The sequence below is a fragment of the Salmo salar genome, chromosome 03, assembly GCF_965601325.2.
Source record: "Salmo salar chromosome 03, fSalSal1, whole genome shotgun sequence".
In the NCBI taxonomy this organism is placed as follows: Eukaryota; Metazoa; Chordata; class Actinopteri; order Salmoniformes; family Salmonidae; genus Salmo; species Salmo salar.
In genome coordinates, this window is record NC_138293.1 from 10,329,828 (window position 1) to 10,345,395 (window position 15,568).

A 15,568-nucleotide genomic window follows, 5' to 3' on the forward strand; every position below is an offset into this window, starting at 1 on the left:
AATTATATGCATATCCTAGCTTCTGGGCCTGAGTAAAAGGTAGTTTACTTTGGGCACGCTTCTCATCCAGACGTCAAAATACTTCCCCTAAGCCATAAGAAGTTGAAATCCGTGTTCGAAGACTGATTTAAGTCTGTCAATCAATCACACAGCATCATCTGATATGGGAATTTGCAGTGTGCCAGGCTTTTATGAGAGACAATTGTCATCTAAAGCAGCATTGGTTTGGTTGTTTTCGTTCGAGATTTGTACTGTAAGCCACATTGGTACTTGTGCTGATTCATTGACTTCGCTGTTTAAAGAAGGTAGAGATTGCACACATAAAAACACTAACCATGAAGTGACTTGAACACGGAACCTTCTGATCTGGAGTCAGATGCGCTACCGTTGCGCCACGAGGTCTTAGACAAAATGCATCTTTGGAGCTGATGCCTAGTTCAGATTTCGGTGACTGTATCATTTGGAATGGAGGCCTGGATCTCTGGGGAAATGTACCATCTGACAATGCCCCCTCGTCAGCACGTGCCTCTGCCCGACAGGTTAGGTGTATGAAAATAGGTAAATGCAGAGCCCGAATAGCTCAGTCGGTAGAGCATCAGACTTTTAATCTGAGGGTCCAGGGTTCAAGTCCCTGTTCGGGCGCTGCTTTAATGTTCACCTTCTTTCAGCAGGCAGTCTTTCGATACTTGCATTTTGTCAGATTTAAAAATGGCTTTAGTGCGAAAGCATACCATGCGATTATCTGAGGACAGCGCCCCGCTTACAAAAGCATACAAACATTTTCCAACCATATAGAGGAGTCACGAAAGTCAGAAATAGCTATCAAATCAATCACTTACCTTTGAAGATTTTCATCTGGTTGCAGTCACAAGAGTCTCAGCTACACAATAAATGTTTGTTTTGTTCAATAAAGTCCCTCTTTATATCCCAAAAACTCAGTTTTGTTGGCTCGTTGTGTTCAGTAATCCACTGGCTCAAAGACGGTCAAAACACGCAGACGAATACGTCCGAATAGTACCGGTAACGTTTGTTGAAACATGTCAAACGATTTTTATAATTAATCCTCAGTTTGTCAATTGTCTAAATACGCGATAATATTTCAACCGGACAATAGCGTATTCAATAGAAAGGAAAAACAACGAAGGGCGCGCACTTGGTCATGTGCGCAAACCAGCACTGCATGCTTACTCAGTCCACTGACAGAAGGTCTCATTCTTCTTCATTTTTCAGAAAACAATCCTGAAACAATGTCTAAAGACTGTTGACATCTAGTGGAAGCCATAGGAACTGCAATCTTGGTCCTAACCCATTAGAAACTCAATAGGCATTCAATTGAAAACTTCCCACATCAAAAAAAATCCCACTTCCCGGATGGATTTTCCTCAGATTTTCACCTGCCATATCAGTTCTGTTATACTCACAGACATCATTTGAACGGTTTTGGAAACTTTACAGTGTGTTCTATCCAAATCTACCAATTATATGCATATCCTAGCTTCTGGGCCTGAGTAAAAGGTAGTTTACTTTGGGCACGCTTCTCATCCAGACGTCAAAATACTTCCCCTAAGCCATAAGAAGTTGAAATCCGTGTTCGAAGACTGATTTAAGTCTGTCAATCAATCACACAGCATCATCTGATATGGGAATTTGCAGTGTGCCAGGCTTTTATGAGAGACAATTGTCATCTAAAGCAGCATTGGTTTGGTTGTTTTCGTTCGAGATTTGTACTGTAAGCCACATTGGTACTTGTGCTGATTCATTGACTTCGCTGTTTAAAGAAGGTAGAGATTGCACACATAAAAACACTAACCATGAAGTGATTTGAACACGGAACCTTCTGATCTGGAGTCAGATGCGCTACCGTTGCGCCACGAGGTCTTAGACAAAATGCATCTTTGGAGGTGATGCCTAGTTCAGATTTCGGTGACTGTATCATTTGGAATGGAGGCCTGGATCTCTGGGGAAATGTACCATCTGACAATGCCCCCTCGTCAGCACGTGCCTCTGCCCGACAGGTTAGGTGTATGAAAATAGGTAAATGCAGAGCCCGAATAGCTCAGTCGGTAGAGCATCAGACTTTTAATCTGAGGGTCCAGGGTTCAAGTCCCTGTTCGGGCGCTGCTTTAATGTTCACCTTCTTTCAGCAGGCAGTCTTTCGATACTTGCATTTTGTCAGATTTAAAAATGGCTTTAGTGCGAAAGCATACCATGCGATTATCTGAGGACAGCGCCCCGCTTACAAAAGCATACAAACATTTTCCAACCATATAGAGGAGTCACGAAAGTCAGAAATAGCTATCAAATCAATCACTTACCTTTGAAGATTTTCATCTGGTTGCAGTCACAAGAGTCTCAGCTACACAATAAATGTTTGTTTTGTTCAATAAAGTCCCTCTTTATATCCCAAAAACTCAGTTTTGTTGGCTCGTTGTGTTCAGTAATCCACTGGCTCAAAGACGGTCAAAACACGCAGACGAATACGTCCGAATAGTACCGGTAACGTTTGTTGAAACATGTCAAACGATTTTTATAATTAATCCTCAGTTTGTCAATTGTCTAAATACGCGATAATATTTCAACCGGACAATAGCGTATTCAATAGAAAGGAAAAACAACGAAGGGCGCGCACTTGGTCATGTGCGCAAACCAGCACTGCATGCTTACTCAGTCCACTGACAGAAGGTCTCATTCTTCTTCATTTTTCAGAAAACAATCCTGAAACAATGTCTAAAGACTGTTGACATCTAGTGGAAGCCATAGGAACTGCAATCTTGGTCCTAACCCATTAGAAACTCAATAGGCATTCAATTGAAAACTTCCCACATCAAAAAAAATCCCACTTCCCGGATGGATTTTCCTCAGATTTTCACCTGCCATATCAGTTCTGTTATACTCACAGACATCATTTGAACGGTTTTGGAAACTTTACAGTGTGTTCTATCCAAATCTACCAATTATATGCATATCCTAGCTTCTGGGCCTGAGTAAAAGGTAGTTTACTTTGGGCACGCTTCTCATCCAGACGTCAAAATACTTCCCCTAAGCCATAAGAAGTTGAAATCCGTGTTCGAAGACTGATTTAAGTCTGTCAATCAATCACACAGCATCATCTGATATGGGAATTTGCAGTGTGCCAGGCTTTTATGAGAGACAATTGTCATCTAAAGCAGCATTGGTTTGGTTGTTTTCGTTCGAGATTTGTACTGTAAGCCACATTGGTACTTGTGCTGATTCATTGACTTCGCTGTTTAAAGAAGGTAGAGATTGCACACATAAAAACACTAACCATGAAGTGATTTGAACACGGAACCTTCTGATCTGGAGTCAGATGCGCTACCGTTGCGCCACGAGGTCTTAGACAAAATGCATCTTTGGAGGTGATGCCTAGTTCAGATTTCGGTGACTGTATCATTTGGAATGGAGGCCTGGATCTCTGGGGAAATGTACCATCTGACAATGCCCCCTCGTCAGCACGTGCCTCTGCCCGACAGGTTAGGTGTATGAAAATAGGTAAATGCAGAGCCCGAATAGCTCAGTCGGTAGAGCATCAGACTTTTAATCTGAGGATCCAGGGTTCAAGTCCCTGTTCGGGCGCTGCTTTAATGTTCACCTTCTTTCAGCAGGCAGTCTTTCGATACTTGCATTTTGTCAGATTTAAAAATGGCTTTAGTGCGAAAGCATACCATGCGATTATCTGAGGACAGCGCCCCGCTTACAAAAGCATACAAACATTTTCCAACCATATAGAGGAGTCACGAAAGTCAGAAATAGCTATCAAATCAATCACTTACCTTTGAAGATTTTCATCTGGTTGCAGTCACAAGAGTCTCAGCTACACAATAAATGTTTGTTTTGTTCAATAAAGTCCCTCTTTATATCCCAAAAACTCAGTTTTGTTGGCTCGTTGTGTTCAGTAATCCACTGGCTCAAAGGCGGTCAAAACACGCAGACGAATACATCCGAATAGTACCGGTAAAGTTTGTTGAAACATGTCAAACGATTTTTATAATTAATCCTCAGGTTGTCAATTGTCTAAATTCTCGATAATATTTCAACCGGACAATAGCGTATTCAATAGAAAGGAAAAACAACGAAGGGCGCGCACTTGGTCATGTGCGCAAACCAACACTGCATGCTTCCTTAGTCCACTGACAGAAGGTCTCATTCTTGTTCATTTTTCAGAAAACAATCCTGAAACAATGTCTAAAGACTGTTGACATCTAGTGGAAGCCATAGGAACTGCAATCTGGGTCCTAACCCATTAGAAACTCAATAGGCATTCAATTGAAAACTTCCCACATCAAAAAAAATCCCACTTCCCGGATGGATTTTCCTCAGATTTTCACCTGCCATATCAGTTCTGTTATACTCACAGACATCATTTGAACAGTTTTGGAAACTTTACAGTGTGTTCTATCCAAATCTACCAATTATATGCATATCCTAGGTTCTGGGCCTGAGTAAAAGGCAGTTTACTTTGGGCACGCTTCTCATCCAGACGTCAAAATACTTCCCCTAAGCCATAAGAAGTTGAAATCCGTGTTCGAAGACTGATTTAAGTCTGTCAATCAATCACACAGCATCATCTGATATGAGAATTTGCAGTGTGCCAGGCTTTTATGAGAGACAATTGTCATCTAAAGCAGCATTGGTTTGGTTGTTTTCGTTCGAGATTTGTACTGTAAGCCACATGGGTACTTGTGCTGATTCATTGACTTCGCTGTTTAAAGAAGGTAGAGATTGCACACATAAAAACACTAACCACGACGTGATTTGAACACGGAACCTTCTGATCGGGAGTCAGACGCGCTACCGTTGCGCCACGAGGTCTTAGACAAAATGCATCTTTGGAGGTGATGCCTAGTTCAGATTTCGGTGACTGTATCATTTGGAATGGAGGCCTGGATCTCTGGGGAAATGTACCATCTGACAATGCCCCCTCGTCAGCACGTGCCTCTGCCCGACAGGTTAGGTGTATGAAAATAGGTAAATGCAGAGCCCGAATAGCTCAGTCGGTAGAGCATCAGACTTTTAATCTGAGGGTCCAGGGTTCAAGTCCCTGTTCGGGCGCTGCTTTAATGTTCACCTTCTTTCAGCAGGCAGTCTTTCGATACTTGCATTTTGTCAGATTTAAAAATGGCTTTAGTGCGAAAGCATACCATGCGATTATCTGAGGACAGCGCCCCGCTTACAAAAGCATACAAACATTTTCCAACCATATAGAGGAGTCACGAAAGTCAGAAATAGCTATCAAATCAATCACTTACCTTTGAAGATTTTCATCTGGTTGCAGTCACAAGAGTCTCAGCTACACAATAAATGTTTGTTTTGTTCAATAAAGTCCCTCTTTATATCCCAAAAACTCAGTTTTGTTGGCTCGTTGTGTTCAGTAATCCACTGGCTCAAAGACGGTCAAAACACGCAGACGAATACGTCCGAATAGTACCGGTAACGTTTGTTGAAACATGTCAAACGATTTTTATAATTAATCCTCAGTTTGTCAATTGTCTAAATACGCGATAATATTTCAACCGGACAATAGCGTATTCAATAGAAAGGAAAAACAACGAAGGGCGCGCACTTGGTCATGTGCGCAAACCAGCACTGCATGCTTACTCAGTCCACTGACAGAAGGTCTCATTCTTCTTCATTTTTCAGAAAACAATCCTGAAACAATGTCTAAAGACTGTTGACATCTAGTGGAAGCCATAGGAACTGCAATCTTGGTCCTAACCCATTAGAAACTCAATAGGCATTCAATTGAAAACTTCCCACATCAAAAAAAATCCCACTTCCCGGATGGATTTTCCTCAGATTTTCACCTGCCATATCAGTTCTGTTATACTCACAGACATCATTTGAACGGTTTTGGAAACTTTACAGTGTGTTCTATCCAAATCTACCAATTATATGCATATCCTAGCTTCTGGGCCTGAGTAAAAGGTAGTTTACTTTGGGCACGCTTCTCATCCAGACGTCAAAATACTTCCCCTAAGCCATAAGAAGTTGAAATCCGTGTTCGAAGACTGATTTAAGTCTGTCAATCAATCACACAGCATCATCTGATATGGGAATTTGCAGTGTGCCAGGCTTTTATGAGAGACAATTGTCATCTAAAGCAGCATTGGTTTGGTTGTTTTCGTTCGAGATTTGTACTGTAAGCCACATTGGTACTTGTGCTGATTCATTGACTTCGCTGTTTAAAGAAGGTAGAGATTGCACACATAAAAACACTAACCATGAAGTGACTTGAACACGGAACCTTCTGATCTGGAGTCAGATGCGCTACCGTTGCGCCACGAGGTCTTAGACAAAATGCATCTTTGGAGGTGATGCCTAGTTCAGATTTCGGTGACTGTATCATTTGGAATGGAGGCCTGGATCTCTGGGGAAATGTACCATCTGACAATGCCCCCTCGTCAGCACGTGCCTCTGCCCGACAGGTTAGGTGTATGAAAATAGGTAAATGCAGAGCCCGAATAGCTCAGTCGGTAGAGCATCAGACTTTTAATCTGAGGGTCCAGGGTTCAAGTCCCTGTTCGGGCGCTGCTTTAATGTTCACCTTCTTTCAGCAGGCAGTCTTTCGATACTTGCATTTTGTCAGATTTAAAAATGGCTTTAGTGCGAAAGCATACCATGCGATTATCTGAGGACAGCGCCCCGCTTACAAAAGCATACAAACATTTTCCAACCATATAGAGGAGTCACGAAAGTCAGAAATAGCTATCAAATCAATCACTTACCTTTGAAGATTTTCATCTGGTTGCAGTCACAAGAGTCTCAGCTACACAATAAATGTTTGTTTTGTTCAATAAAGTCCCTCTTTATATCCCAAAAACTCAGTTTTGTTGGCTCGTTGTGTTCAGTAATCCACTGGCTCAAAGACGGTCAAAACACGCAGACGAATACGTCCGAATAGTACCGGTAACGTTTGTTGAAACATGTCAAACGATTTTTATAATTAATCCTCAGTTTGTCAATTGTCTAAATACGCGATAATATTTCAACCGGACAATAGCGTATTCAATAGAAAGGAAAAACAACGAAGGGCGCGCACTTGGTCATGTGCGCAAACCAGCACTGCATGCTTACTCAGTCCACTGACAGAAGGTCTCATTCTTCTTCATTTTTCAGAAAACAATCCTGAAACAATGTCTAAAGACTGTTGACATCTAGTGGAAGCCATAGGAACTGCAATCTTGGTCCTAACCCATTAGAAACTCAATAGGCATTCAATTGAAAACTTCCCACATCAAAAAAAATCCCACTTCCCGGATGGATTTTCCTCAGATTTTCACCTGCCATATCAGTTCTGTTATACTCACAGACATCATTTGAACGGTTTTGGAAACTTTACAGTGTGTTCTATCCAAATCTACCAATTATATGCATATCCTAGCTTCTGGGCCTGAGTAAAAGGTAGTTTACTTTGGGCACGCTTCTCATCCAGACGTCAAAATACTTCCCCTAAGCCATAAGAAGTTGAAATCCGTGTTCGAAGACTGATTTAAGTCTGTCAATCAATCACACAGCATCATCTGATATGGGAATTTGCAGTGTGCCAGGCTTTTATGAGAGACAATTGTCATCTAAAGCAGCATTGGTTTGGTTGTTTTCGTTCGAGATTTGTACTGTAAGCCACATTGGTACTTGTGCTGATTCATTGACTTCGCTGTTTAAAGAAGGTAGAGATTGCACACATAAAAACACTAACCATGAAGTGACTTGAACACGGAACCTTCTGATCTGGAGTCAGATGCGCTACCGTTGCGCCACGAGGTCTTAGACAAAATGCATCTTTGGAGGTGATGCCTAGTTCAGATTTCGGTGACTGTATCATTTGGAATGGAGGCCTGGATCTCTGGGGAAATGTACCATCTGACAATGCCCCCTCGTCAGCACGTGCCTCTGCCCGACAGGTTAGGTGTATGAAAATAGGTAAATGCAGAGCCCGAATAGCTCAGTCGGTAGAGCATCAGACTTTTAATCTGAGGGTCCAGGGTTCAAGTCCCTGTTCGGGCGCTGCTTTAATGTTCACCTTCTTTCAGCAGGCAGTCTTTCGATACTTGCATTTTGTCAGATTTAAAAATGGCTTTAGTGCGAAAGCATACCATGCGATTATCTGAGGACAGCGCCCCGCTTACAAAAGCATACAAACATTTTCCAACCATATAGAGGAGTCACGAAAGTCAGAAATAGCTATCAAATCAATCACTTACCTTTGAAGATTTTCATCTGGTTGCAGTCACAAGAGTCTCAGCTACACAATAAATGTTTGTTTTGTTCAATAAACTCCCTCTTTATATCCCAAAAACTCAGTTTTGTTGGCTCGTTGTGTTCAGTAATCCACTGGCTCAAAGACGGTCAAAACACGCAGACGAATACGTCCGAATAGTACCGGTAACGTTTGTTGAAACATGTCAAACGATTTTTATAATTAATCCTCAGTTTGTCAATTGTCTAAATACGCGATAATATTTCAACCGGACAATAGCGTATTCAATAGAAAGGAAAAACAACGAAGGGCGCGCACTTGGTCATGTGCGCAAACCAGCACTGCATGCTTACTCAGTCCACTGACAGAAGGTCTCATTCTTCTTCATTTTTCAGAAAACAATCCTGAAACAATGTCTAAAGACTGTTGACATCTAGTGGAAGCCATAGGAACTGCAATCTTGGTCCTAACCCATTAGAAACTCAATAGGCATTCAATTGAAAACTTCCCACATCAAAAAAAATCCCACTTCCCGGATGGATTTTCCTCAGATTTTCACCTGCCATATCAGTTCTGTTATACTCACAGACATCATTTGAACGGTTTTGGAAACTTTACAGTGTGTTCTATCCAAATCTACCAATTATATGCATATCCTAGCTTCTGGGCCTGAGTAAAAGGTAGTTTACTTTGGGCACGCTTCTCATCCAGACGTCAAAATACTTCCCCTAAGCCATAAGAAGTTGAAATCCGTGTTCGAAGACTGATTTAAGTCTGTCAATCAATCACACAGCATCATCTGATATGGGAATTTGCAGTGTGCCAGGCTTTTATGAGAGACAATTGTCATCTAAAGCAGCATTGGTTTGGTTGTTTTCGTTCGAGATTTGTACTGTAAGCCACATTGGTACTTGTGCTGATTCATTGACTTCGCTGTTTAAAGAAGGTAGAGATTGCACACATAAAAACACTAACCATGAAGTGATTTGAACACGGAACCTTCTGATCTGGAGTCAGATGCGCTACCGTTGCGCCACGAGGTCTTAGACAAAATGCATCTTTGGAGGTGATGCCTAGTTCAGATTTCGGTGACTGTATCATTTGGAATGGAGGCCTGGATCTCTGGGGAAATGTACCATCTGACAATGCCCCCTCGTCAGCACGTGCCTCTGCCCGACAGGTTAGGTGTATGAAAATAGGTAAATGCAGAGCCCGAATAGCTCAGTCGGTAGAGCATCAGACTTTTAATCTGAGGATCCAGGGTTCAAGTCCCTGTTCGGGCGCTGCTTTAATGTTCACCTTCTTTCAGCAGGCAGTCTTTCGATACTTGCATTTTGTCAGATTTAAAAATGGCTTTAGTGCGAAAGCATACCATGCGATTATCTGAGGACAGCGCCCCGCTTACAAAAGCATACAAACATTTTCCAACCATATAGAGGAGTCACGAAAGTCAGAAATAGCTATCAAATCAATCACTTACCTTTGAAGATTTTCATCTGGTTGCAGTCACAAGAGTCTCAGCTACACAATAAATGTTTGTTTTGTTCAATAAAGTCCCTCTTTATATCCCAAAAACTCAGTTTTGTTGGCTCGTTGTGTTCAGTAATCCACTGGCTCAAAGGCGGTCAAAACACGCAGACGAATACATCCGAATAGTACCGGTAAAGTTTGTTGAAACATGTCAAACGATTTTTATAATTAATCCTCAGGTTGTCAATTGTCTAAATTCTCGATAATATTTCAACCGGACAATAGCGTATTCAATAGAAAGGAAAAACAACGAAGGGCGCGCACTTGGTCATGTGCGCAAACCAACACTGCATGCTTCCTTAGTCCACTGACAGAAGGTCTCATTCTTGTTCATTTTTCAGAAAACAATCCTGAAACAATGTCTAAAGACTGTTGACATCTAGTGGAAGCCATAGGAACTGCAATCTGGGTCCTAACCCATTAGAAACTCAATAGGCATTCAATTGAAAACTTCCCACATCAAAAAAAATCCCACTTCCCGGATGGATTTTCCTCAGATTTTCACCTGCCATATCAGTTCTGTTATACTCACAGACATCATTTGAACAGTTTTGGAAACTTTACAGTGTGTTCTATCCAAATCTACCAATTATATGCATATCCTAGGTTCTGGGCCTGAGTAAAAGGCAGTTTACTTTGGGCACGCTTCTCATCCAGACGTCAAAATACTTCCCCTAAGCCATAAGAAGTTGAAATCCGTGTTCGAAGACTGATTTAAGTCTGTCAATCAATCACACAGCATCATCTGATATGAGAATTTGCAGTGTGCCAGGCTTTTATGAGAGACAATTGTCATCTAAAGCAGCATTGGTTTGGTTGTTTTCGTTCGAGATTTGTACTGTAAGCCACATGGGTACTTGTGCTGATTCATTGACTTCGCTGTTTAAAGAAGGTAGAGATTGCACACATAAAAACACTAACCACGACGTGATTTGAACACGGAACCTTCTGATCGGGAGTCAGACGCGCTACCGTTGCGCCACGAGGTCTTAGACAAAATGCATCTTTGGAGGTGATGCCTAGTTCAGATTTCGGTGACTGTATCATTTGGAATGGAGGCCTGGATCTCTGGGGAAATGTACCATCTGACAATGCCCCCTCGTCAGCACGTGCCTCTGCCCGACAGGTTAGGTGTATGAAAATAGGTAAATGCAGAGCCCGAATAGCTCAGTCGGTAGAGCATCAGACTTTTAATCTGAGGGTCCAGGGTTCAAGTCCCTGTTCGGGCGCTGCTTTAATGTTCACCTTCTTTCAGCAGGCAGTCTTTCGATACTTGCATTTTGTCAGATTTAAAAATGGCTTTAGTGCGAAAGCATACCATGCGATTATCTGAGGACAGCGCCCCGCTTACAAAAGCATACAAACATTTTCCAACCATATAGAGGAGTCACGAAAGTCAGAAATAGCTATCAAATCAATCACTTACCTTTGAAGATTTTCATCTGGTTGCAGTCACAAGAGTCTCAGCTACACAATAAATGTTTGTTTTGTTCAATAAAGTCCCTCTTTATATCCCAAAAACTCAGTTTTGTTGGCTCGTTGTGTTCAGTAATCCACTGGCTCAAAGGCGGTCAAAACACGCAGACGAATACATCCGAATAGTACCGGTAAAGTTTGTTGAAACATGTCAAACGATTTTTATAATTAATCCTCAGGTTGTCAATTGTCTAAATTCTCGATAATATTTCAACCGGACAATAGCGTATTCAATAGAAAGGAAAAACAACGAAGGGCGCGCACTTGGTCATGTGCGCAAACCAACACTGCATGCTTCCTTAGTCCACTGACAGAAGGTCTCATTCTTGTTCATTTTTCAGAAAACAATCCTGAAACAATGTCTAAAGACTGTTGACATCTAGTGGAAGCCATAGGAACTGCAATCTGGGTCCTAACCCATTAGAAACTCAATAGGCATTCAATTGAAAACTTCCCACATCAAAAAAAATCCCACTTCCCGGATGGATTTTCCTCAGATTTTCACCTGCCATATCAGTTCTGTTATACTCACAGACATCATTTGAACAGTTTTGGAAACTTTACAGTGTGTTCTATCCAAATCTACCAATTATATGCATATCCTAGGTTCTGGGCCTGAGTAAAAGGCAGTTTACTTTGGGCATGCTTCTCATCCAGACGTCAAAATACTTCCCCTAAGCCATAAGAAGTTGAAATCCGTGTTCGAAGACTGATTTAAGTCTGTCAATCAATCACACAGCATCATCTGATATGAGAATTTGCAGTGTGCCAGGCTTTTATGAGAGACAATTGTCATCTAAAGCAGCATTGGTTTGGTTGTTTTCGTTCGAGATTTGTACTGTAAGCCACATGGGTACTTGTGCTGATTCATTGACTTCGCTGTTTAAAGAAGGTAGAGATTGCACACATAAAAACACTAACCACGACGTGATTTGAACACGGAACCTTCTGATCGGGAGTCAGACGCGCTACCGTTGCGCCACGAGGTCTTAGACAAAATGCATCTTTGGAGGTGATGCCTAGTTCAGATTTCGGTGACTGTATCATTTGGAATGGAGGCCTGGATCTCTGGGGAAATGTACCATCTGACAATGCCCCCTCGTCAGCATGTGCCTCTGCCCGACAGGTTAGGTGTATGAAAATAGGTAAATGCAGAGCCGAATAGCTCAGTCGGTAGAGCATCAGACTTTTAATCTGAGGGTCCAGGGTTCAAGTCCCTGTTCGGGCGCTGCTTTAATGTTCACCTTCTTTCAGCAGGCAGTCTTTCGATACTTGCATTTTGTCAGATTTAAAAATGGCTTTAGTGCGAAAGCATACCATGCGATTATCTGAGGACAGCGCCCCGCTTACAAAAGCATACAAACATTTTCCAACCATATAGAGGAGTCACGAAAGTCAGAAATAGCTATCAAATCAATCACTTACCTTTGAAGATTTTCATCTGGTTGCAGTCACAAGAGTCTCAGCTACACAATAAATGTTTGTTTTGTTCAATAAACTCCCTCTTTATATCCCAAAAACTCAGTTTTGTTGGCTCGTTGTGTTCAGTAATCCACTGGCTCAAAGACGGTCAAAACACGCAGACGAATACGTCCGAATAGTACCGGTAACGTTTGTTGAAACATGTCAAACGATTTTTATAATTAATCCTCAGTTTGTCAATTGTCTAAATACGCGATAATATTTCAACCGGACAATAGCGTATTCAATAGAAAGGAAAAACAACGAAGGGCGCGCACTTGGTCATGTGCGCAAACCAGCACTGCATGCTTCCTCAGTCCACTGACAGAAGGTCTCATTCTTCTTCATTTTTCAGAAAACAATCCTGAAACAATGTCTAAAGACTGTTGACATCTAGTGGAAGCCATAGGAACTGCAATCTTGGTCCTAACCCATTAGAAACTCAATAGGCATTCAATTGAAAACTTCCCACATCAAAAAAAATCCCACTTCCCGGATGGATTTTCCTCAGATTTTCACCTGCCATATCAGTTCTGTTATACTCACAGACATCATTTGAACGGTTTTGGAAACTTTACAGTGTGTTCTATCCAAATCTACCAATTATATGCATATCCTAGCTTCTGGGCCTGAGTAAAAGGTAGTTTACTTTGGGCACGCTTCTCATCCAGACGTCAAAATACTTCCCCTAAGCCATAAGAAGTTGAAATCCGTGTTCGAAGACTGATTTAAGTCTGTCAATCAATCACACAGCATCATCTGATATGGGAATTTGCAGTGTGCCAGGCTTTTATGAGAGACAATTGTCATCTAAAGCAGCATTGGTTTGGTTGTTTTCGTTCGAGATTTGTACTGTAAGCCACATTGGTACTTGTGCTGATTCATTGACTTCGCTGTTTAAAGAAGGTAGAGATTGCACACATAAAAACACTAACCATGAAGTGATTTGAACACGGAACCTTCTGATCTGGAGTCAGATGCGCTACCGTTGCGCCACGAGGTCTTAGACAAAATGCATCTTTGGAGGTGATGCCTAGTTCAGATTTCGGTGACTGTATCATTTGGAATGGAGGCCTGGATCTCTGGGGAAATGTACCATCTGACAATGTCCCCTCGTCAGCACGTGCCTCTGCCCGACAGGTTAGGTGTATGAAAATAGGTAAATGCAGAGCCCGAATAGCTCAGTCGGTAGAGCATCAGACTTTTAATCTGAGGGTCCAGGGTTCAAGTCCCTGTTCGGGCGCTGCTTTAATGTTCACCTTCTTTCAGCAGGCAGTCTTTCGATACTTGCATTTTGTCAGATTTAAAAATGGCTTTAGTGCGAAAGCATACCATGCGATTATCTGAGGACAGCGCCCCGCTTACAAAAGCATACAAACATTTTCCAACCATATAGAGGAGTCACGAAAGTCAGAAATAGCTATCAAATCAATCACTTACCTTTGAAGATTTTCATCTGGTTGCAGTCACAAGAGTCTCAGCTACACAATAAATGTTTGTTTTGTTCAATAAAGTCCCTCTTTATATCCCAAAAACTCAGTTTTGTTGGCTCGTTGTGTTCAGTAATCCACTGGCTCAAAGGCGGTCAAAACACGCAGACGAATACATCCGAATAGTACCGGTAAAGTTTGTTGAAACATGTCAAACGATTTTTATAATTAATCCTCAGGTTGTCAATTGTCTAAATTCTCGATAATATTTCAACCGGACAATAGCGTATTCAATAGAAAGGAAAAACAACGAAGGGCGCGCACTTGGTCATGTGCGCAAACCAACACTGCATGCTTCCTTAGTCCACTGACAGAAGGTCTCATTCTTGTTCATTTTTCAGAAAACAATCCTGAAACAATGTCTAAAGACTGTTGACATCTAGTGGAAGCCATAGGAACTGCAATCTGGGTCCTAACCCATTAGAAACTCAATAGGCATTCAATTGAAAACTTCCCACATCAAAAAAAATCCCACTTCCCGGATGGATTTTCCTCAGATTTTCACCTGCCATATCAGTTCTGTTATACTCACAGACATCATTTGAACGGTTTTGGAAACTTTACAGTGTGTTCTATCCAAATCTACCAATTATATGCATATCCTAGCTTCTGGGCCTGAGTAAAAGGTAGTTTACTTTGGGCACGCTTCTCATCCAGACGTCAAAATACTTCCCCTAAGCCATAAGAAGTTGAAATCCGTGTTCGAAGACTGATTTAAGTCTGTCAATCAATCACACAGCATCATCTGATATGGGAATTTGCAGTGTGCCAGGCTTTTATGAGAGACAATTGTCATCTAAAGCAGCATTGGTTTGGTTGTTTTCGTTCGAGATTTGTACTGTAAGCCACATTGGTACTTGTGCTGATTCATTGACTTCGCTGTTTAAAGAAGGTAGAGATTGCACACATAAAAACACTAACCATGAAGTGATTTGAACACGGAACCTTCTGATCTGGAGTCAGATGCGCTACCGTTGCGCCACGAGGTCTTAGACAAAATGCATCTTTGGAGGTGATGCCTAGTTCAGATTTCGGTGACTGTATCATTTGGAATGGAGGCCTGGATCTCTGGGGAAATGTACCATCTGACAATGCCCCCTCGTCAGCACGTGCCTCTGCCCGACAGGTTAGGTGTATGAAAATAGGTAAATACAGAGCCCGAATAGCTCAGTCGGTAGAGCATCAGACTTTTAATCTGAGGGTCCAGGGTTCAAGTCCCTGTTCGGGCGCTGCTTTAATGTTCACCTTCTTTCAGCAGGCAGTCTTTCGATACTTGCATTTTGTCAGATTTAAAAATGGCTTTAGTGCGAAAGCATACCATGCGATTATCTGAGGACAGCGCCCCGCTTACAAAAGCATACAAACATTTTCCAACCATATAGAGGAGTCACGAAAG

General features: G+C 41.8%; 13 non-coding genes across 13 annotated transcripts; 10 read left to right on the forward strand and 3 right to left on the reverse strand.

The window, feature by feature from the left end:
• The first annotated feature begins 569 nt into the window (after positions 1–569).
• trnak-uuu (transfer RNA lysine (anticodon UUU)) lies at positions 570–642 on the forward strand. The gene has a single exon. It is a non-coding gene; the product is annotated as a tRNA-Lys (tRNA).
• A 1,403-nt stretch (positions 643–2,045) lies between these two features.
• Positions 2,046–2,118, forward strand: trnak-uuu (transfer RNA lysine (anticodon UUU)). The gene has a single exon. It is a non-coding gene; the product is annotated as a tRNA-Lys (tRNA).
• Positions 2,119–3,521: 1,403 nt separating this feature from the next.
• Positions 3,522–3,594, forward strand: trnak-uuu (transfer RNA lysine (anticodon UUU)). The gene has a single exon. It is a non-coding gene; the product is annotated as a tRNA-Lys (tRNA).
• Positions 3,595–4,758: 1,164 nt separating this feature from the next.
• Positions 4,759–4,830, reverse strand: trnaw-cca (transfer RNA tryptophan (anticodon CCA)). The gene has a single exon. It is a non-coding gene; the product is annotated as a tRNA-Gly (tRNA).
• A 167-nt stretch (positions 4,831–4,997) lies between these two features.
• Positions 4,998–5,070, forward strand: trnak-uuu (transfer RNA lysine (anticodon UUU)). Its single transcript has one exon. It is a non-coding gene; the product is annotated as a tRNA-Lys (tRNA).
• A 1,403-nt stretch (positions 5,071–6,473) lies between these two features.
• trnak-uuu (transfer RNA lysine (anticodon UUU)) lies at positions 6,474–6,546 on the forward strand. The gene has a single exon. It is a non-coding gene; the product is annotated as a tRNA-Lys (tRNA).
• A 1,403-nt stretch (positions 6,547–7,949) lies between these two features.
• On the forward strand, positions 7,950–8,022 carry trnak-uuu (transfer RNA lysine (anticodon UUU)). The gene has a single exon. It is a non-coding gene; the product is annotated as a tRNA-Lys (tRNA).
• A 1,403-nt stretch (positions 8,023–9,425) lies between these two features.
• trnak-uuu (transfer RNA lysine (anticodon UUU)) lies at positions 9,426–9,498 on the forward strand. Its single transcript has one exon. It is a non-coding gene; the product is annotated as a tRNA-Lys (tRNA).
• A 1,164-nt stretch (positions 9,499–10,662) lies between these two features.
• trnaw-cca (transfer RNA tryptophan (anticodon CCA)) lies at positions 10,663–10,734 on the reverse strand. The gene has a single exon. It is a non-coding gene; the product is annotated as a tRNA-Gly (tRNA).
• Positions 10,735–10,901: 167 nt separating this feature from the next.
• On the forward strand, positions 10,902–10,974 carry trnak-uuu (transfer RNA lysine (anticodon UUU)). The gene has a single exon. It is a non-coding gene; the product is annotated as a tRNA-Lys (tRNA).
• Positions 10,975–12,138: 1,164 nt separating this feature from the next.
• Positions 12,139–12,210, reverse strand: trnaw-cca (transfer RNA tryptophan (anticodon CCA)). Its single transcript has one exon. It is a non-coding gene; the product is annotated as a tRNA-Gly (tRNA).
• Positions 12,211–13,852: 1,642 nt separating this feature from the next.
• trnak-uuu (transfer RNA lysine (anticodon UUU)) lies at positions 13,853–13,925 on the forward strand. The gene has a single exon. It is a non-coding gene; the product is annotated as a tRNA-Lys (tRNA).
• Positions 13,926–15,328: 1,403 nt separating this feature from the next.
• trnak-uuu (transfer RNA lysine (anticodon UUU)) lies at positions 15,329–15,401 on the forward strand. The gene has a single exon. It is a non-coding gene; the product is annotated as a tRNA-Lys (tRNA).
• The last annotated feature ends 167 nt before the right edge of the window (positions 15,402–15,568 follow it).